The sequence below is a fragment of the Protopterus annectens genome, chromosome 3.part1 (assembly GCF_019279795.1).
Source record: "Protopterus annectens isolate FY-2018-M chromosome 3.part1, PAN1.0, whole genome shotgun sequence".
NCBI classification, from domain to species: domain Eukaryota; kingdom Metazoa; phylum Chordata; order Ceratodontiformes; family Protopteridae; genus Protopterus; species Protopterus annectens.
Window position 1 is genome coordinate 462,792,448 of NC_056732.1, and position 22,804 is coordinate 462,815,251.

Genomic DNA, 22,804 nt, shown 5'->3' on the forward strand with positions numbered 1-22,804 from the left:
AGCAGAATAAATATAAAATAAAGCTAAAATTAGAATATCCTGCCGAGTGTGAAGCAATTGAGAAATATGTAAATTTATGTAACATCATTTGCTATATACATTCTCTGCAGTCATAGTGCTGTGCTGACATCTGTGTACAAAATGTATTTTTTTTTTTGCAGAATAAAGCACAATCTGCTGTATTTGTTCACCACTATAACAGATTCTAGGTACACCAGTATACCATAAATATTCACTGTGGTTCCCAATGGTACAGAAATATCAACAGTATACCATTCTCTACACTCCAAAACCAAGAAAAAAAAAAGGAAAAAGAAAAATATTGTAGGGATAAATGTAATTTATGAGCATATTATACATCTTTGGGAAACAGCATGATACATTCATGAACTGCTGTTACAATATTCTTGAGAAATGTTTATATAAACTGCACACTATGTATGTGTTTGGGTCTCTCTTCGTTTGTTGAGCTTGTGTTTTGCTGAGTGTTGGATGGCTGGGATTGACTTGTTGAGCGTACGAGATTTGGTTTCCATTTAAATGAAACAGTTACTGTGATACGTGTGGTGTGAGAAGTTAAGGCGCAAGTATATAGTATTAACATACATTCTCACACACCATACTTGTTCTAAGTGATAGCAGATTTCATGGTAGGTATAGAAATAACCAGGATATAGACAACTATTTACACAGCACTTATAGATTTAATTGGAGACTACACTTCAGTAAAGATCAGAAAATCTATCCTTGTTTCACTGTAAGGCAATTTTGGAGTTGGTATATATAATTGCAATAGTTTTTCTATAAAATACTAGAGAATGTCAGTAGCTTTAAAATAGTAGGTCTATTAGTGTTTAGTAGTTTAACGTGTCTGGGTTTTGAGGTGCTGTTGTTCTTGGAGAAATGTTCTTGGCTGTTTGGGGCATGGGTTCGATGGACGAAGTGAGACCCATATATTCATAGATAAATAATAGGCCAACATTTCATGGGAGCATCTTAAGCCTAGTGGTATTATCTCATTAGGTATATAATTTAGTCTTATGATTATGATTTTTATTATACATTTATTATAAATAATATTATTGTATTATTATTTATAAATAAATACTTAAATAAACAAATATTCCTATATTTCCCATTTATGTATGAAGGTTTTTTTTTGGATCATATCATTAAGTATTGAATTAGGGACCTTACTGCAGGATCAGACACTGAAGTGATATCTTTGTTCACTAGTAGAACAAGAGATAGCTCTAGAGAAAATTTCCTTTTTTTCATCTTCATTGATTCAAGTTAGACTGGAATAGAGTCAGGGATGGGCTTTGCTTTACCAGGATGGGAAGCCTATTCCAGAGTAATGGTATTCTCTGTGACATGTACATATTATTCCAAACCATTAACTGTGTACTGTGTAATCAACAAGTATTGGACAAACTTTAGACCTGATACTGTGTAATCAACAATTACTAGTCTGAAATATTATGTATTCTTACTACACTGCCAAAAAATTTCATAAATAATAAAATTAAATGACATGGGTATTCTCCATTAATTGCTGTATGATTTAGTGATAGGAGTTAAAGAATATTCATTCACAATATTCATTCATCTTTTGATGGCCCACTTAATCCCCTAATAAGGTTAGTGAGTAGACATCCCCCAGAAAAACAGACAGAGGAAATAACAAGGTACCAATCCTTTCAAGAACATTCACACAACATCGCTATTATATAGCACACACTTATAGGTAACCCAATGGACCCTAACAAGAAATGAGATTACTCAGTATGTATGTGTGTATATATGTGTGTATGTATATATGTATGTATATGTGTATATATATGCATATGTACACAGAGAGGATGTACAGAATTTACTCAGAATACGAACCAAGAAAGAACTAAAATAGAGGACTAAATACTATAAGACAGTAATACTAACTGCTGCATTAATAACCTGTTCTAAACATGAAGTATAAATAGAATAAATGCAAACAAAATACAAATATATATATTATTATACATTTTATCTCTGGAAGGGGAAGGTCACCTGACATACTTCATAAAATTTAGTCACATTTATGAAGGGCATGTAGTTTAAAAAATAATATAAAGCAGAAGTATTTACAACAGATGGAAAAGACATCTAAATAGAATATTTTTATAAATAAATTGCAAACTGGAGTGGCACATAGATGAAAAATTGGAACACAATTTATTAAAAATTCTTAAAAGAAACATCTCAGTTTTATTTTTTTGAATTTAACTGTTATAATTTCATAACTAGCATATTCATCCCAACTGCATTTATAATAATCTAGATCAAACAATATATGTGTTTCACTTAAGTTTACTTCCCTGCATACTGCATACTTGATAGGGGAAAATGTAATTGTCCTTAAGATGCTAAACATTAACAGTTTACTTCCTGCTAAACGAGCGTATATATCATTACCTCATGCTCTATAAAGTATTAAGCAGATTGCACATAGGAAAACAAGAAACATAAGCCATACTTCTATAGAGTCATATAATACATAAAGTGTAAAAATTCTGGTAATGTACTCTGGGAAATGAACTGGGTATATCACTAAAAATAAAAATAAAAATGAGAAGATTAAGTGAGAGTAAGTTTTTATGTATTATATTCTTTGGCACTTCTAAATATATTAACCCCACAGTGAACTGATTCTGGAATAAAACAATACTTTTTTGCAGATGAGGTTTAATAGCCTCAAAGATGCTATTAATAGAAATATTTGACAATGCTAGACTTAAACTGTAGTTAGTGATATTAGGTCTCACAGGATATCACAAGAAAAGTATGACTTATTCTTATGTGATTAACATATTTAGTATGACTAAAACCTCTATTGTAAATAAAAACAACCATAAATATGCTCATTCCCATATTTTCTTCATTAAAAAAGTAATACTAACTCTAGTATTAGTACAACTTCAAGTAAAAGATTAATTACTTTGATGAGTTGAATTTCCAAGGAACATAGTATTAGTGCTTGATATACTCTTTTACCAAATATAAATATTTTAAGATATCCTCAGGATTTCAATAAATGGAGCTCAACCTTGAACATCTTTTTCCATGCGATTGATGACATTGAGGGAAAATCTGTTTGATCTTATTAGTTCAATCAGATTAGGAGAGCTGAGCACTTCATGTTTGTGGAATAATGTAGTAAAGTTATTATTCACTCAAATAAAATATGTTGTTACAATATTTTTTTCATTTTTTATTTTTTTCAGTGGCCCAAATTGAAACATTTGTTAAACTATCAAAGAAAGAAATTTGTTCAATTCAAGTTACTTTTTAGAGAAGAGGAGGGAAAAATAATATATATGTTCTCACAAGTCTTCAGAAATAATAGAACATTAACAATGTATCTTTCCAAAATCATAATATAATTACTTATAGAAATGACAGACATAACATTGTTGTCTTTAAATATCAATGGTTTAAATAATCCTATAAAAAGATTAAATGTATTACGATATCTAAAATTACAAAAAACACAAGTTATATTTCTACTAGAATCTCACTTTAAAACTGATGACAATTTTACTTGGATACCTAATAACTACTTAATTCTTTCTCACTCCTCATATAAAAAAAAACTAGAGGAGTCTTAATTTTATGGAGGAAAAGTGTAGCTAATCCTCAGATTATTTACAACTATGAAGATAAAGAAGGATTACTATCAATTGTAATAATAAAATTTCAGAATAGAATTTGGACTCTGGTAAATGTATATTGGATTCCTGGAATAGGACTATCTACAGTTAAAAAGCAAATAGAACTAATTAATAGGGTAAATAAAGGTATCCTAATAATAGGAGGAGACTTTAACTGTATTCTAGATAACTCTGAGACAACTAATAAAAGGAATCTACATCTCACTTCCACAGGAAAATACCTTAAGAAATGGACAGAAAACTTAAAATTAATTGATACATTTAATTTCAAAGAACCTAACTCATTATTATACTCACATAGTGATTACCGATTTAATACTAAAACAAGAATAGATACAATTTTTATATCTCCAGATTTAAATAGGAAGATAATAAAATTTTCTTTCATTCCATGCCCACTCTCTGACCATAATGCCCTAATCCTTAAATTACAAATAGATTTTAAAAGACTAAATTTCGCTTCAAGAATGCCAGCTTACATTACTAAATTAAAACAATTTAAACCATGGCTAAAATCAGAAATTCAATATTTTTTAGAAACAAATTCCACTGATGATACAAATAATATAATAATATGGGATACTCTAAAGGCCTTCTTATATGGTAAAATTATATCTTGGTTCAAAAACAAAACAAAAGAATGGGAATCAGAATTGCACAGCATTCAAAAACAAATAACAGAAATTAATGCAAACACTTCTGATGTAAGGAATTCTCAGGTAAAAAAAAAAAGAAATTGAAGAATTACATAAAAAAATACAATGAAATTCTAACCCATAAGACAAATTTGGCATTGGAAAAACTAAAATTTAGTTCACTCTCAACATCTCCAAAACACTTACATAACTTAGCAATGAGAATAGAAAGGCAAAATATAGAAAATAATATTACAAATATTGTACATGAAGGAAAAGGTAATAAAAAAGTATCAGACATAAATGATATCCTAGAAGCTTTTAAATTTCATTATACTAATCATTATGGAAACAATAAAAACAAAACTATTTTAATAGAATCAAAAATTAGCAATCCTATAATAAAAAAAATTACCTGAAAAATTAAAAATTGATATTGAAAAACACATTTCCCTCAAGGAAGTAAGTGACAAAATCAACGAGAGTAAAAACAATAAATCGCCAGGAATAGATGGAATAATAATGGAATTATACAAGATACTCCCAAATTCAGCAATCTCTTTACTTCATAAGACTCTAAATGAAATTCAAGCCCAAAACATAATTCCACCATCCTGGAGATATTCATTAATTACTCCAATAAAAAAAGAGAACAAGGATTCTTCCCATTGTAGCTCATACAGACCAATTTCCCTACTCAATAATGATTACAAAATATTTATGACTATATTAGTCAATAGAATTAAAAAATCCTTGACTCAAATCATAAATGAAGACCAAACAGGTTTCATCTATGGCAGGCATACTTATGACAATATACAAAGAATTCTAACCATTATTGAAATATTGAATAGAGATAATATAGAAGCTCTCATAATTACACTAGATATAGAAAAAAGCATTTGATTCAGTGAATTGGGACTACTTATTTAGAATTTTAGAACTTTTTGAGTTTCCTTTAAATTTTATTAATTTGATAAAGAATATATATAAAGATAATTTGGCCTATGTAAAATTAGGTCCATTCACATCAGAAGCTTCCAAAATAACTAAAGGCACTAAACAAGGTTGTCCTATGTCTCCCATTCTATTTGCCTTATCAATAGAACTATTTGCAACTACAATACGTAGAGACTCAAAAATTGAAGGATTAAATATTCACAATAAATTTAACTCTAAGGTTATGTTGTTTGCTGATGATATATTACTAACTTTATCACAAAATGAAGAATCTCTACAAGAATTAGAAATACAAGTGGAATTTTTTTTTCTAATTTCTGGTCTTTGTTTTAATAAATCTAAATCAAAGCATATCCTACTAAACAGAAGGACTTTCACTTGGGTAAATACCATATACTTGGAGAAAAATCCTCTTCATTAGAATATTTAGGAATTATTATATCTGATAAAATAGATACTACTCTGACTTTAAACTATAATAAAATTTTAAACTTAACACGAACACATATAGAAAACTGGAATAAATTAAATCTAAAATTTGAGGACAGATTACAGCTAATAAAAATGATATTACTACCACAAATAAATTATATAGCACTAGCAATACCTATAATTCCAAATAAAAAAATTCTAAAAGAAATTCACAAAAACTTATTATGTTTTCTATGGTATCCAAAAAAGAATAGAATTGCTTTTTCTCATCATATTAGACCATGGGAATTAGGAGGAATTAATTTACCAGACATAGAGACGTATATCAAAGCCTCCATTTTTAAACTAGTATTGAATTGGGTAAATCAAATTTCTCTTCTGCTTGGAAAACCCTACATATGATTATTTTTTAAATGAAAACAAAATATCAAAAAATGTAACCCTGAATAATCACAAGAATATATTTTGGCATATATTATGCATTAATTTTCAAAATAATACAACAAAACCCACCAATCTAACATATTTAAATAATATTTATAATCTATTCAGATCCTTTATAAACTCAAATCCTGACATAAAAGTATGGTTTGAACTATTATTACCATTTAATACATCAAAGAAATTTAAAAAGAAAATTCATGATAACACACTCATTAATTGGGAATCCAACAACCTCATATGTTGGATCCAATGTATAAATAACCTTAAAGTATTAAGTAATCAACACGTTATAAATGAATTTGATATAAAAAATGTAGACAGGATAAGTCTCCAAAAAATTTTACTTTACACCAAAGATTTATGCAAAATTATTAATGATCCGTCCTTCAAAACTAAACCAAAATTCATAAACTATATTCAAGAATTGATTTATGATAACCATAGCTGGCCAAATTCAACATCTAAATTATACAAAATTTTAATAGTTTACAAGACTAAAACAGATCAAAACACTTGGAATTTTATAACTAGGGGTTTATCAACAAATCTATCAAATGATTGTAAAAATAACGTATTATACTCCATTAAACTAACTTCTAATACCCAAACATGGAGAATCTTCACCTGGAAATTTTTACATAGAGCCTTTTATACCCCAAACAAAATAGCTAAATTCAACTCTACACAAAATGTTATTTGTTGGAGATGTTCTTTAAGTTGTGAAGCAGATTGGTTGCATATATTTTATGATTGCATTAAAACATTTTGGGAGGAAATAGGCAATTTTCTTCAAGCCATTTATAATGATTCATTTGTCTTAACAAAATCTTTAATTTTTCTGAATGTAGATGAATTAGTAGTTATGAACAGAAGAGATCAATATCTTTTATGGACTATTCTGGCTGTAGCCAGAAAATGTATCACAAGGAAATGGAAATCTACAACTCCTCCACGTTTTGAAGACTTTATATTTCTTCTAAAGGAGACTGCACAAAAAGAGATAAAAGTCAAGGAAGAAAGAATTTTCCCCAGAAAATGGACAGATAACCCCTAACAACACAAATGGATACAATCTCCATCATATGAGTTTAAAGAGATAAAGATTTTTGTGTACTTGTGAAAAAAAAAATAAATAAATAATAAGAGATAAGAATTCATTTACTGAATGCTGTTTTCTTTTTTTTTTTCTCTTCTTCTTTGGATTTTTATTTATTATTCTTGTTTTATTTTCTCCTTTGGGCCACTTGTAAATATTGTAAATAATGTTATTGTTCTTTTCATTATTATTGAATTGTAATCTAAGTTTACTGCTTTTTTTTCTTTAAAAAACAAAATAAAAATTTGTTGAGTAAAAAAAAGAAAGCTCTATTTAGAAACTTCCAAGTAAAAATGCTCCAATACTGACCCCATGATGTAAATTTGACAGAACATAATAGTTTTTTTTTTAATCAGAGTATAGTTGAGAGAGATTCTTCCAGTTATTGTGTTCCAATGTTTGTTAGTCTCCATCAGTTTCTTGATGCCATGCTTCAGCAAGGGTGGGACTATTTGTGGTTTCTACAGCACACAGAGGAGAGAACCAACACCAAGAAGAATTAATACAAAATAGACCATTTCAGTGAGGTACTGAGTGCCATAGAGTGTATCCATGTTGAAATAAAGGCCCATCCCGATGAAGTGAGAAGGAAGCATACGAACTGCAAAGGGTGTCTTTTCATCAACTGCCAGATGGTCTGTAATGCCCCAGGTATGATCTACAATGCATGTTTAAGCCACCTAAGTAGTTATCACAACTGCCAAGTGTGGCACACCTGTGACCTGTGCCAACATTTGGCAAGGGGTGGCTTCCCACAGAGTCATCTTCGGTGATGTTCAATATGCCCTGGATTTGGCTCAATGGCACCCATTACAAATCTACAAAATCAAACAGAGTAGGGGTACAACTGCCCAATTACAAAGAAGGAACATTACTGAGCATGTTTGTGCTGATGAGTGCATACTTTTCCTTTCCGAATTCATCTGGTAGTGCTCTGCGGTATGACCCTGGCACATGTGCAAGAATAGTGTCAGTGTGTGTCAATTATTACACAATATCATACTTAAGAAACAGTTACAGCAGAGTGGATCAGCAGTACCCAGCACACTAGGCAATGGAAGCTGAGTCAGATGAGAAGTCAATACAGAAGACAGCAGTAGGGGATGATCATGCTGGACTGATGCAGATGCCGTATGCCATGGCATTGGCAGAGAGGCAGTGGCTTACATAAAGGTTCAGAACATAGTAGACAACAATACAGCAGATACTCTACAGTAAAAGTGATGCATGCAAAACCAACACCAGCCTATACTTATGAATACATAGGTTGGCCACACTGTTGTGGATCAGACATATGCATCCCAGGCAACACTGTACAATGGACAGGGCAAAGTTTTCATCATTTGCACAGAAGGGGAATGGAACACAGGAATGGATGTCTTTCACAGGGAAATGGGTGAGTGATGTGGATTATTAAACTGAAATATGCTATAATGTGCATTGCTTATTAGTGGTGGGTGACCTTAATGTAAAAGTCTTCATTAAGGGCCAGTGTTAGTGGAAGTACATATATGCATGCATGTGTGTGTGTGTGTGTGTGTGTGTGGTGTATGTGTGTGTGTGTGTGTGTGTGTGTGTGTGTGTGTGTGTGTGTGTGTGTGTGTGTGTGTGTGCGTGCGTGTGATGTAGTGGGAGCTGTGGTGGTGTGAGTGTGGGTCTATAGGAAAACAGCCTCAGAAGTAGTTGCAGCACTGTGGTTCATTGTAATAGACTGGTCCAGAGTATGTATGGCAGAGGTTTAGGTACCCCGGACATGTCCCAGCCCATGACAGCTGGCGCCACAAGGAGCTGGACTGCATGTACTATGACCAGAGCTAGATGGTGTTGTGCTGCATGATTGTGAGTGATGTTTGTTATGAGATGTGCCACTGCTGTGATTGCAACAACCAAGGGGTTGTCCTCTACTTGGTGTAGACACATCCATAGCAGATGTACATGTGGAAGTGCTAGCACTGTGGAAGCATGATCTAGGTCATCCATATCCTTGACAGCTACCATCCATGGATGTAGCTTTGAAATGGCTTTATGGATGGCCCCTCTCTCCTGGCAGTTGAGCTTGAGTGGACGTGACACATTAAAGTACATAACTGATTATCTCAAAACAATCATATATGCAGAACATGCACTCACTGTAAGCCATCCTGCACATTCCACATCACTCTCATTAATTCTGCCATTGCTGTAGTGGTATTTATATGTGCCTTCATAATGGCCCTGCATATATGCTGAGTTGCAGTCACTGACACAACAGCTTCACAGGGAAGATAGTAACCATGTTTCAAGCATGCACCATTGCACCACCTCCACCCCCAGTGTGTACCTCTCTGCCCATAGGTGCTAGGGACAGAGTCTCACATGTGTCTAATAGGAAGAACCACACCTCCCTGATGGATAGTGTCCCCATCAACCTGCCCTCTCTGTGATGTCTGAGTATATCCATGGCCTGTGTAGGGGATGCTGTGGTCACCCTCCCTGTGTCCTACACACACTCTGGACTCCCTGACTTTGCCAGCTCATCCCTCCCATCATTATCAGAGGCTATAGATCCTCCAACCTCAGGCAGAGGCAGTTCCATGGTGCTGGAGCCAGACAAAGAATTTCTTGTGAATAGATGAAAGCTCAAAATATTCATTGTAAATATGACCCAGCACAAGAAGTTTACATAGAAATGACAGCATTATAAAAAGTAACATGATAAAAAAAGCAGTACGTTATGTGCATACCTTGTACAGATAGTCATTGAGGGTGAATCCCTCAGGTTTATGAATATTAGAAATCAGACAGCTTTATTAATTTGGTTAGGGACTAAGGGAGGCATGGAAGACTTACAGATAGTCTTAGACTAAAAGAGGACTACATACCTGTAGCATTTCCAGTAGATTTTCATGTGGTCACTCCAGCTCTGCCCCAACATCCAGTATCATACTATGAGATTATGTGGAGGTGTGTGTGTGTGTGTGTGTGTGTGTGTGTGTGTGTGTGTGTGTGTGTGTGTGTGTGTGTGTGTATGAGTGTGTGTGTGCACGCATGCACGCATGCGTGTTGTGTGTGTTTGTGTGTGTGTCTATGTGTCCGTGTGTACTGACACTTCTGTGCTAACTTCCATAGTTGAAACATATCAGTATGGCTGTGTGTGTGTGTGCTAGCTCATAAGCATAGACAAGTGGCTCAAGATGTGTGCTTGCACATCAGGATGTAGCCAGTGGGTTTGATTCTCACCCTCCTTTGTGTGTTCTTGTAAATTGTGGTATCTGTCTCATTGTACTACCTCCTGCATTAGATATAGGTAATATGCATCAGCAACATTTTTCTAGTCGGTGGCCATTTTGTCAACATACTTGTTTCCTTAGCTTATAGTACCTGTGAGGGGACTGTATGCCTGTGCAGCATGTTTTTTTTTTTTTTTTTTTGTATATATAGATTTGTCTGAGTTTTTCCTGTTACTTCTCATCCTTGTTGGTTTGTTCAGGTAGCATATTGTGTTAATTCTTTACCTTTATAAATGCAGATGATGATGGCTGTGAACTCAGATCCCCCTTCTACTTGTCAAATTTACGAATCTTGTTAAATTGAGAGGTGTGTTTGTTGTTCTTTCAAGTATATTAGGTGCAAGTTAACCATACTAAAGTGCACATCACCTTCATTTTTACATTGTATTTATACTTTTCTCTTCTACCCTGTTTGATGCAATTTTTTTCTATTTTATTTTGTTTAATATTTTGCTTCTCTCCATTTATTTTACTGTTACATAGAGCAGCAGCATCAACACCTGCACCTGTCCCTCAGGCAAGGTCTGTCGGCCCTCCACAGGTGGCAGCAGCACCACCACCACCAGTAATACCCACAAGATCTGGATCCCAGCCTGCCAGAGTCACCTGCATACATCCTGACCTACCTACAACAGATGCTAGGACTCTTGTACCTGTAAGTAGGAATGACAGTGGAAGTGGCATCTTTCCCATCCCTTATCAGCTGGAAAACACTTTGGAGAAGATAATTGACAGGAGGATAGATGCCTAAATCGGCCAAATGGAGAGCCTCCTCTTTTAACTCACAGTCTCACATCCCTCTCTAGCGCCATCTCCACTATCTTAGATAGGGCCCAGAGTTGATGGTACCCAGGGTGGTGTCACATCCCATTTGATCACATCTGACAGCTGCAGAACCCTGGTGTTCCCTTCTCTTTTATATCAGTGCCCACCCATATCGGTTGTATACCCCACCCATCATCACTGTCTTCTCTCTGTTTGTCTGATGTCTCTTGCACCATTGTGCTCCCTTTCCCTTATCAAGTTACCACTCCCTGTGTCAGTCTTGTCTGTCATTCTCTAGTACCTAACCATCTTACCTTCTTCTTAGTCCTCTTGCTACCTTCTCCAATTTATCTTCTCTTTATGCATGACAAATGGGCTCCTGCCAGCAAAAAATAAATAAATTACTCCACATCCCCATCTCCATCCTGCTCATTCCTTAGTTGTTCACCCTATGTTCACTTTCTCCTTTTCATCTCTTTCCTATACGCCACTTCTGCTCTTTAATCTTGTCAAAAAATAGATAGACATGCATCACTCATGCCCATGTAAAGCTTCCACATCACTGTTCTTTTCTTTTCTACTCCCACTGTGCACGTGGGCTGTACAGGGCACCCACAATGCCCATGTACAACTGATGAGCAGTGCTACTGATCATCATATACCAAGGAGATAGGCTACCATACTTCACACTTCCAACTCTGATATACAACAACCATTATACACTACTTATATAGCCCTTTTATGGCGCCAACCATGCAAAAGAGCTGATCACTGTTGCATGATTGGCTGGCACATATGAAATTAGGTATGATCACAACGTTTTACGCACTGCTCTTTGCAAACTCTCACACTGCCAGGTATGGTTTTGTACAAAATTTAGATCCCAAAAGAGGTGCAATGAGGAACCTCTGCTGTATCTTTTATTCTTCCTTTCTTTATTTCTCAAATGGGTGATGCACAATCACTGTGCATTACTCAGAAGTCCTTTTCCTTCATGCTGCTATTGTTCATGGTAAGGATAGTGGGTGCAAGTCACCTAGGGATTATATGCCTTCATTAGTTTTATTCTGCAAGTTTGTGACGCACAACTACTGTTTGCCTTCTTATGGCTTTTGACTTACTCCTGCTGTAGCTCAGCATGTAAATGAACTGCCATTATAATACAGGGGATAAAGTTTGAAGATTCAAGTCCTCTCAGGGCTGCATATAGGCACATTATTGTCACAGTAGGTTGGTTGTTTCATGTCCTTTACATTATAATAGCGGTAAAATGGTCAGACTCTGACAATGTTGTACTTTCAGTTTTGTCACTGCATTGTACTTTTCTCTTTCCATCTCTCTTTCTTGCATTCCTTTCCACTATTCATATATATGTATTGGCATTATTGTATGGTAGTACCCCACATGGATGCACAGTAGCAAGGCCCGCCCAACCCCATCCACTATAGAACACCTGGTGATGTATACAAATATGTAATGAGTACTCATGGATCTGTCCTTACTGACCTCGTGAATATTCATCATGTATTTGCATGTGAATGTTCAAGTTTTAAAATTAACAGCACTATAAATGGCAACAGACTACCGAAGGAAATCCACTATAACTACATTAATTTTAAAGGAATAGAAATATTACTGTTAACTTAAAACTGAAATAAATTTGCACCATAACTGCTTTGTCTGGTGAGTTAAAGAACTTTTATAACAGTAAAAGTACATTTCAAATGGCAAGTTATTAAAAAAATAAAGCGGAGGGTGAATCACAGTAAAGGATCCTCATTTCCTTGTCAAAATCAATGTCCAATGTGTCCATATGATTTCCAGGTTACAGCTCCGAAACTTCTTCATTTTTGCCTTCACTGGGTGGCAACATCTAAGCACCATCACTTCGGTGAGCTTCCCGAGATTCCTTTATGTGACCAAGACAACAAGTAAATAGCTGATCAAAGTCTCCTCTGTATTTACTTCTCCATATAAATTCATCTAAATCGCTCAGAACCATGTGAGCCCAGGTACCATTCATGGCTTTAAATTGTTTCTTGCCATGTAACCACATGCACTCCACAGCAATGGTGTGGGCACGTGTAACTGGGTCCACAAAATATTGACTGTGCTTGACTGTCAAATGGGTGTAGTTCATCCCTGGCATACCTAAATAAAAGAGACCTCCAAAGCAAAAACAAACATGCACATCACAACCCATAGCACCAAACACCACACATAGCACACATGTCTGTGTCTCACAGCCTCTAAGGCCAGGCACAAACCCAACATACTAGTCATAAGAGACTCTGCCGTGAGACACATAGATGTGCCCCTCACCAGGCTAGACAAGGGAAAAGTCACAGTAAGTTTCTTGTCAGGTGCTGGAATCCACCATATAATCCACTCACTCAAATCTCTTAACAACAGGCACTGTTATGACTCTATCATAGTCCATGTTTGTGTGAATGACCTGAGACATACCTCTCTGGACTATATGAAGAGAGTTATGATTGAGCTCGCTGAATATGTGTCCCAGGCGGGTATGTCCCTAGACTTAAGCACTATCCTACCATCACCCAGAATGATGCCTCAATACAAACAGAAAAAGACTGACTTTAACAATTGGCTTTGTTATTGGTGTTATTCCAAGGGGATCCAGTACCTGACAGCCTGGGAAGACATGATTGACAGACTATGATGCTTTGCTGGAGATGTCCTTCTTCTGTCTCCCTGGGCTTCAGGCTTCTGCAAAGGCTCTAGCCTCTCCCATAGTGCCTTTGTTTATGCAAAGTCATGAGCACAAAATTACCAACATGAAAAATTCTTCTAATAGAAATTTAAAGGTCATGCTGCTAAACGCTAGGAGTCTTGGCATGAAACTGCACTCATTGCAAGCATTCCTAACCCTGGAGCATGCTGAAATTTGTACAGTCATTGAAACCTGGCTCAAAGCTGTGGAGAGCACCCCAGCCTTACCAGGTTACTCATCCTGCCATACTTTCAGACCCCAAATGGAGGGCTACAAAGCTAAAGGAAGTAGAGTTTCAATATTTATCAAAGACATACACTCCTCCATGCTGAGCAGACATTATGTTGCACAGGAGACACTCAAAGTGCAGTAAACTGTTGACAAAACACCTATTCAAATCATAACTAGCTACAGACACCCAACCATGACTCAGGACACCCACTCCACCTGTCCGGACTTACTTGACTCCATTAAGATTCACCCCTCCACCCTGATCCTGGGTGACTTTAACTACCTAACCATAGAGTGGAAGACCTATTTTAGCCCAAACATGAATGCCCAGAGATTCCTCAACTTTGTCAATGCCAATGCATTGGATCAGCTGGTTGAATCCCCCATGAGAGGTGCAAATATCCTGGACCTAGTACTAACCAACATGAGTAGCCACTGTAGCACATCTACAATGTCATCCTCCTTGGTAAGATCTGAACATAAAGCGATCACTTTCAAAATCACCATCTTCCCTGAACCCCCCCCCCCACACACACACACACACACACATCAAGGTCAAACAAAAAAACTTTTCCAAAGCTGACTACAATCTTCTCAGACCAGGTATAAGCAGCTTCACAGCCATCATCCCTTCAGTTGAAACTAGCACTAATGTCCAAGCCTACACCAAAAAACTATATGAGCACCTACATAGCTGTATGGATCAGCAATACCTGACAGGACCAAATCATCTTCCTCAAGGAAGAGTAAATCTGTCTGGTGAACAGCAGCAATAAACAAACTCTATAATAAAAAGAAAAAATTGCCATCCAGGACCAAGAAGGAGCAGGTGCCAAGTTGGAAGCAATCTCGCCTTTGTCTGAACAATCAAATAAGGTCAGTGGTGAAATCCTCTTAGGCTAACTTTGAGTCCAAATTGGCCACATCCACTAAGGAGAATCACAAGGCCTTCTTCACAAACATCTGCAATCTCAAAGGTAATGCCCAAATCTGCTCTGAACTGGTGCTCAAGAACACTCATACACAAAAGCTGTAGATGTAACCAACCTGCTGACAGACAGGTTCAGTAAAAAACTTCACCCCCCCTGTCCTCCCATCAATAAACCAAGACATTCCCAGCACCTGCCCCCCCTCCCCTTATCACCAGGGTCAAGTCTTTAATGACCTCTCAAAGAAAAAAAATACAGTCTCCATTGGACCTGACAACATCCCTGGCTGTGTCCTACATGAACGCAGGCATGAGCTCGCAGCTCAATTAGGCACCCTATTCAACCTGAGCACCAGCTTCATCCCGCCCCAAAGACTTCTCCATCTGTGGAATAGACTTCCTCTCCATGTCAAGCAGAGTACCTCAGTAGCCCTCTTTAAGAGGAACTTAGACAACTTGATGGGAAACAGAAAATACACACCTGGGATCGCATCTGTGTCCCTGCTGGACTGGGGAAACAGGTGCTGACTTTATGGGAACATGGGCAAAATTCTTAGCTAGGCTTATAAGGGCCTCTGGGCCAATAGCCTCATATCATCCTATGAACCTATGAGCAATACTTGGTAAGCTGCCCACTTGTCAGAAATAAATATAAAATAAATAAAAATAAAATAGCAGCAAATCTTTCAGTAGCTCCTGACCAGTTCTTTGGTAACAACATCCAACATCCAACGTAAACTTGCAGCTAATGCCATCTCCTACCCTATCTCTATTGTCATCAAACACTCCATCTCCAAACACCAATTCCCACCTAACTGGAAAATCTCACACATAGTGTCCTTACACAAAGGAGGTAACTCAACCAAACACTCCAGTTATAGGCCTATTGCTATTTTACCTCCGCTATCCAAAATAATAGAACATTGCATACATTTACAACTTCTGGACTATCTCTTAAGTAGCAATCTACTAGCTAAATCACAACATGGATTTCATCCCAGCCATAGCACTATAACTGCCTTTTGAGCTTTATTAACACCATCGATCAATGCAGGAATGAAGGCAAAATTAGTTACATCTATCTTTCGAGATCTGTTAAAGGCTATTGACACCGTCTCACACTACAAACTGCTATCTGTACTCTGACCTAAAGCTTAGTCACTCTGCACTTGCATGACTCCAAAAGTATCTAGCTGGTTGCCATCAAGCTGTAAAATGGCAACAAGACCTCTCTTCTCTACCTCTGGTCACTTTGGGGGTTCCACAAGGCTCTGTCCTAGGCCCCTTTCTCTTCAGTATATTTACTAATAATCTTCACACTGTTACCCACCTTGCTTCCCTTGACCAGTATGCAGATGATTCTTCTATGTGCTGCTTCTTCATTGCAACAACTTCAAGATTTAACACAACAGACCTTCTCTGCAGTGGAATCCTGGCTATCAGGCTCACAGCTTATTCTTAACCCAAACAAAACCAAACATATGCTCTTTCAACCCACAAGACCCACAGACCCCCCCCCCCCCGCTTTCTATATCACATCTACAGGGCAATACCACTATTTCTCCTGTATCTCAAACAAAACTCCTAGGTGTTGTTACTGATAATAATATGAAATTCAACATTCATATATCTCAAACAATAAAGGAACATAAAAAATAGACACTCTATATAGAAACAATCAGTTTCTAACCAATAACACTAAAGCTGCCATTGTGAGACCCCACCTACTCTCTACACTCCTTTACACTTCACCCATACTCACCAATGTAAAAAAAAAAACAAATTTAGGAAAATTATAAGCTTGTTACAATAAAATAGCAAAATTCACCACAGACTCTGCATATGGACCCCACCACTGCTTAGATCTAAAATAACTCACCTGGTTAGAATTACCTTGGGCCGGATTCACAAAACCTCCGTGTAAGACTTAATATGTCTTACTCAGAGGCTGCAGTTGAACGGTATGATGTCAGTGTGCCATGAATGTTCATGAGGGCACGCTAACTCATCCGTAACTCCTACATGGACTGAGTAGGCAAGCAGGGGGCGTGTCTGACTGCCGAGCAGTCTAAAAGTCCACGCCCCTGCAAGGTTTTAAAAAGCATAATGTCAACAGACAAGAGCGAGTCCGGTCAAATGTACATGCACCCAACACCACACTCCCTGACAATGTAAACCCCCATCAGAGTTACAAAACGGAAAATATTATTTTTTTTTTAAATCCACGATATAGCTGCCCGTATTTGCGCTTGTTTGCGCGGGTGTGCCCATTGCTTAACCACAGTTAGCAATTGTGACATTGAAGAGCATATAACTACTTATGCAAATTAATCTAAGTAGCAATAGCGTAATGGTAGAGCATATGCACAAAGAGAAAGCACTCACAATTCGAGTCCCACCACACCCCTTCTTATTTATGTTTTAAATCAGTATTTGAAATAATACCAGATAAATATGATTAAAATTTTATTAAAAGCAGTGACATGGCCAATGTATCAGCGAACAAAATATATATTCTGAAAAGACCCAGATATATAATAGCCTGCCGTTAAGCAACGTTTTTCACAGCTAAACACTGATGCCCATAGATTAATAGCGCTATACCCATCTAAACAGAGGTGACCATAGTTTAATACCGCTTTATCCAGCTAAACAGAGTTGCCCATAGTGTAATAGTGCTTTACCCCAGCGCAATAGAGTTGCCCAACGTTTAAAAATGCTTTACCCAGCGCAATGTGTTTGCGTGGACATGCGCGCCACACCAACCAGGGCACCATAGGGCACAGGGGAGCAACGTAGAGCTAAGTTGCTTAAACGCAGCCACACCCCCTAGCCTGTCTAGACAGTATTAAAATAAAAGAATGAGAAGGTTTGAACCCAGGACCCTTTGCATCATAATCAAAGTACAGAACCACTAAGCCATGACAACATAGGGAAAGCAGCCACTATTAACATTCATAAACTTAGGAATGGTAGTTTAACCATTACTAAGCAGGTCTGCAGTCAGCCGTGAATTTAAAAAAATGGCCACTCACAAAAAAGTGCGGGAAATGTGGCATATTTAAGCCCTACAGGCGGGAATACACACCATAACTGATTGTAGCTCACATCTGCGGTCAGAATGTCTGGTGTTGGAGAGGTAGTGCGCTTCCGAGCGCAGAGATGGGGCACCGAGGAGTCCAAATGCATGGTTTGGCTCCTAGTCCACCGTCAAAAGGCAAGACTCCTGCAGGGCCAGTCCCAAGGGACGGAGTACAAGGCAGAGGCTTGGAACCAGTTAGCTCGTGACTTCACCAGTGCCACAGGTGTTCCCCAGACTGGTGAGCAGGTCCGTCACTACCATGTGGACCTGAAGAGACGAAAGGAGGACCGACTGAACCAGTGGATACAGGAGGCCCGTGGGATGCGGGATGCCCCACAACTGAGTATGTAGCCATGGAATGCAGTATGTAAGGATTTGAAATGGAGTATGTATAATGGATAGGAATGTCTCAATATCTCTTCATTTACTTTACAGCTGCAGGTGACCGTGTTACGAATCAGCAAGCCTATGCTGATAGGCTGCTAAGGCTGCACCGCCAGGCAGGTTAGTGATTATTCTGCATGTATTGTTATATAAAATGTGGGAGAGAGCATGAAAGAAAGTGTTGTAGTCCAATAATACAGCCATAAAATGGACTGAATAAGTCCTCTGCATGTACAGTCAGATAAAAACGTTAGAGAGGCAGAAAAAGAGTGTAATAACCCATTAAGAAAGGTAACAAATGTCTGGAATAATATATCTGCAGGCACTGTCATATAAAATATGTGAGTGAGCCTGAAAAAAGAGTGTGTTAACCTATTAATAAAGGTATAATATGTCATGAACATGTCTGCCATATATACCATTAAAACAAATAAAGGAGTGAGCCTGTGGAAAAGTGTGTAATGTCATTAATAAAGGTCTAAAACCTAGTGTGTGTCTGTTTCACTTAGTATGAAATGTTTTTGTACCCTTGCATTATACAAATAGTAATGTGTTAGAAAGTGCTGGCAACCCAGAGTTCTGCAGTCCCATATAAAGTGGGTGATGGAAGTGCTAGTAGCTGTGAAGTAAATATACAGTCCTCAATAGTCAGTTACTGGCTGGTATGCATAAGTAAATCTGTCACATGAGCAGCATGCTAATATGTTCCCAAGAAATGTAAGTGTGCTTCAATAAATGCAGGGTTCTGTACAATTAGAAGTGAAAATGCCATGTGAAAACATCCAGATATGTAGATAAAGAAATATAAATGCAACGATAAAATATGTAGCAGTAACATCTGCATCCTGGACAGTTACTATGTGAGATATAGGTCAAGTATAGATTGAACTAGCCAAACCCACTACACACCCTAATGCATGGTGGCAAGTGTAATAATACATGTAGGAAATATACACCTGCAGTCACTAGGAATGTAGTGTAGAGTAAAAGTGTTTATAAGATGTTAATGGAGGTTTTTCCTACACCCTACTGTTTGTGCATAAACCATGCAATTACGCACCTCAATGGGTATGTGTAATCTTAAATATTTTTCGGGATATATGTCCTATTGTTCCATACATATTTGCACTTATGTTGATGCATGTGCCCTGTTCAAACACCACGTTCATGGTGGCCTTTTGCTACCAATTATCCCTGCATGCGGTTGGAATAACCACCGTTGTTCAATATATGCATGTGTTATGTTTGCTGTTCAACTGTTGGAACTGTGGTGTGTTGGGTTAATGGGAATATTACTGCATGCTGTTACAACTAATCTGAAATGCTGTTGTTTATGTTGTAATGAAACACACCGAATCACAGAATGTATGGGAAGGCCGGTCCCAGCAGACCCACCTGTCCCACCTCAGTTGGCGAGTGCACCTGGCACCAGTAGCTCTGGTGCCCAGCCCGGACACCCTCCTCCGTTGTTCCTGTGCCACCTTCAGCTGGAAGCGCTGCAGGGGATGGGGCTTGTCCTCCCCATACAAGCATGGATGGAGAAGGGCCACCCGTCACCCTTTGAAGGGTCCGGACCGTGGTGCGTAGGGAGATCCAGCATTCAGTCGCTGATCTCCTATGCCAGCTTGAGGCGAGAGTGCCACGTCTCACGGGTGAGCCTGCCTGTCCTACTCAGCCCCCAGCACAGCCTTCCCCGGAGCTGTGAAGGTGCAGTGGTGACTGCCCATGGGTGGGGATCTCAGTTCCACTGTTACCATCTGTGGGCTCATGGGCTTGCGATTTCCAAACAACCTTCCCCATCAATTGTGTTCACCCACCCCATGTGTCAAATTCCACCCCTGTATGCATCTTGTTTGTCTTGTCTGTTTACCTCCACAACCTACCTCCCCAAATATACCTATTTCCCCTACCTCACTTACCACTCTCACCTGAAAAAAAAAAGTGCAATCTGTACCCGAAAAAAAATTACGCCCCATACATAGCTTCCCATTTTGCACACATGTCCATAGGACATGTACACCAATAATTCTAATTGGCAGTGCAACAAACTATGTTGTCCTCACCCCTCTCTCAGGGGTGGGAGGTCTCAAAACTCACTCCAAATTTTCAACATATGCACAGCTGTTGCTGTTAAAAAAATGGGCAGCTATGGGCCTTCCCTACACCCTTCCTGCACATCCCAAGCTTGTTTTCCTACTGTCTTTCCCTCTCTGTGCCCCCTTTTTCACAACTTTCCTATCTCCCCATTTGTTTTCTTTAAAAGAAATTAGTGCGGGGATTAGCGGGAATAAGCACTTTTAAGCAGTAGTTAGTGGGAGTGCACTAGTGTGAGCTTGTGTGCGCTTAGCTAAGCATTGCTAAGCATTGCGCAAACCTGCGCAAAACCACTTACAACTGCTTAAAAGTGCCTTAGTCACTCTGTATGACAAGGCCCGTGTACTGCTCAGCAGCAAAATAAATAACCTTGTTAGTCTCGAACCCGAGACCTTGGACTCACCAGTCTGCATGAAGTACCACTACACCACAGCAGATATACAATAATGTAGTGCTGAAAGCAATTTATCATGCATTACCATGAGTGAATGTAAAGGGAAAATAGGAATGGCATAACAAAAATCCTGTTCTGTGGGCCTTAACCAGCAGGTGTTGTTGAATTGCATGACATGACTGTGAAAAGAGAATCAGCCATGCTAGTAGGGAATAAGGTTACAGTAGCAGCTTACAAACCCCACACAGTATCAGGGCAGGATAAACACTGGCATATTTGCATAGGTCACAGGCCAGACCTCCCAACAGTGACTGCTCTACAGTGGTGACCCTGATTTGTAAACAAATGTTAGCTGTGCCCCCTCTGACTCCCTGTGAAATGTACTAACAGTAGGAAGAAAGGTGTTGAATCTTACTTAATAACAAATGTCAATAAGTGAGAGTAGACACCGCTTGCATGTCAGAAAAGGTGTAGTAATAGAAATGCTCTGAATCCCCCAAAGTCTGAACTGCAAAATGTCTGAACTATATGACAGGTGTATCCCAATTATATGTACCTTTCCCTGGGGCTGTTCAAATATATACATGAGAGTATTTGAGGCCTGGAAGAGTCAGAAACACACAGGCATATCAGCTTGTCTGCTGTTACACACACTCTGCAAATAGCTGTAGAATGAATCCCACAAGCATGCCCTTATGTAGAAGTACAACACAGAAATAGCAAAGGATGTAGCCATGTACTGCTAGCAACCACCTGTGACAATGCCATTGTTCAGGAGCTGAAATGACTGCTGTGGTGCACAGTCAAAGAATACTAGGCTGACCTCTGTCTACCATCTGGATATGTCCAGAGGTGGGAGCTACTCAGACAGACTACAAGCCTTCATAGACATACAGGTGCACAGCAACTCTGCATGTTCAGTAAGATAAACATCACATGATAATAAATAATGCACACTGCAGTTCTGCACCCCTACCCAAAGTACTATACACCCATGTAGTCAGGCACAACCAAGGGTGTAGGTAGGCATACACAGTACGGAAATATGTCCAGTCATCCTGGGCAGACTGTGCTAATGCCAACACAAACCACAAACTGTTCAGATGTGAGTAACGTACTAATGACAGTATAGCAGTTCACAAACAGTGCATGTGCCTGATATTCATAATTGGTAGTACAACATACTTAGATGTCCTCACCACTCTCTCAGGGGTGGAAGGTTTCAAATATCCCACCTAATATATTGCATATGCACAGCTGTTGCTGGTAAAGAAATGGGCAGCTATGGACCTTCTCCACACCCATCGTGTACATCCCAAGCTAGTTTCTCTACTGTCTTCCCCTCTTTGAGCACCCTTTATCTCCACATTCCTATGTCCTCATTTACTTTTCCTGTCAAAGACATATGCACGGGGGTTAGCGGGTGTGAGCACTTCTAAACAGTAGTAAGCGGGTTTGCACCAGTGTGCGCATGTGTGCGCCTAGCTTAGCATTGCTAAGATATGATAAGCTACGCCAAGCTTACCTTACTATTGCTAACATAAAATAAGCTAAGCTACGCTTAGCCTAGTATTGCTAAACTACAATAAGCTAAGCTAAGCATTGCTTAGCATCGCTAAGCGTCACGCAAACCCGCGCCAACTCGC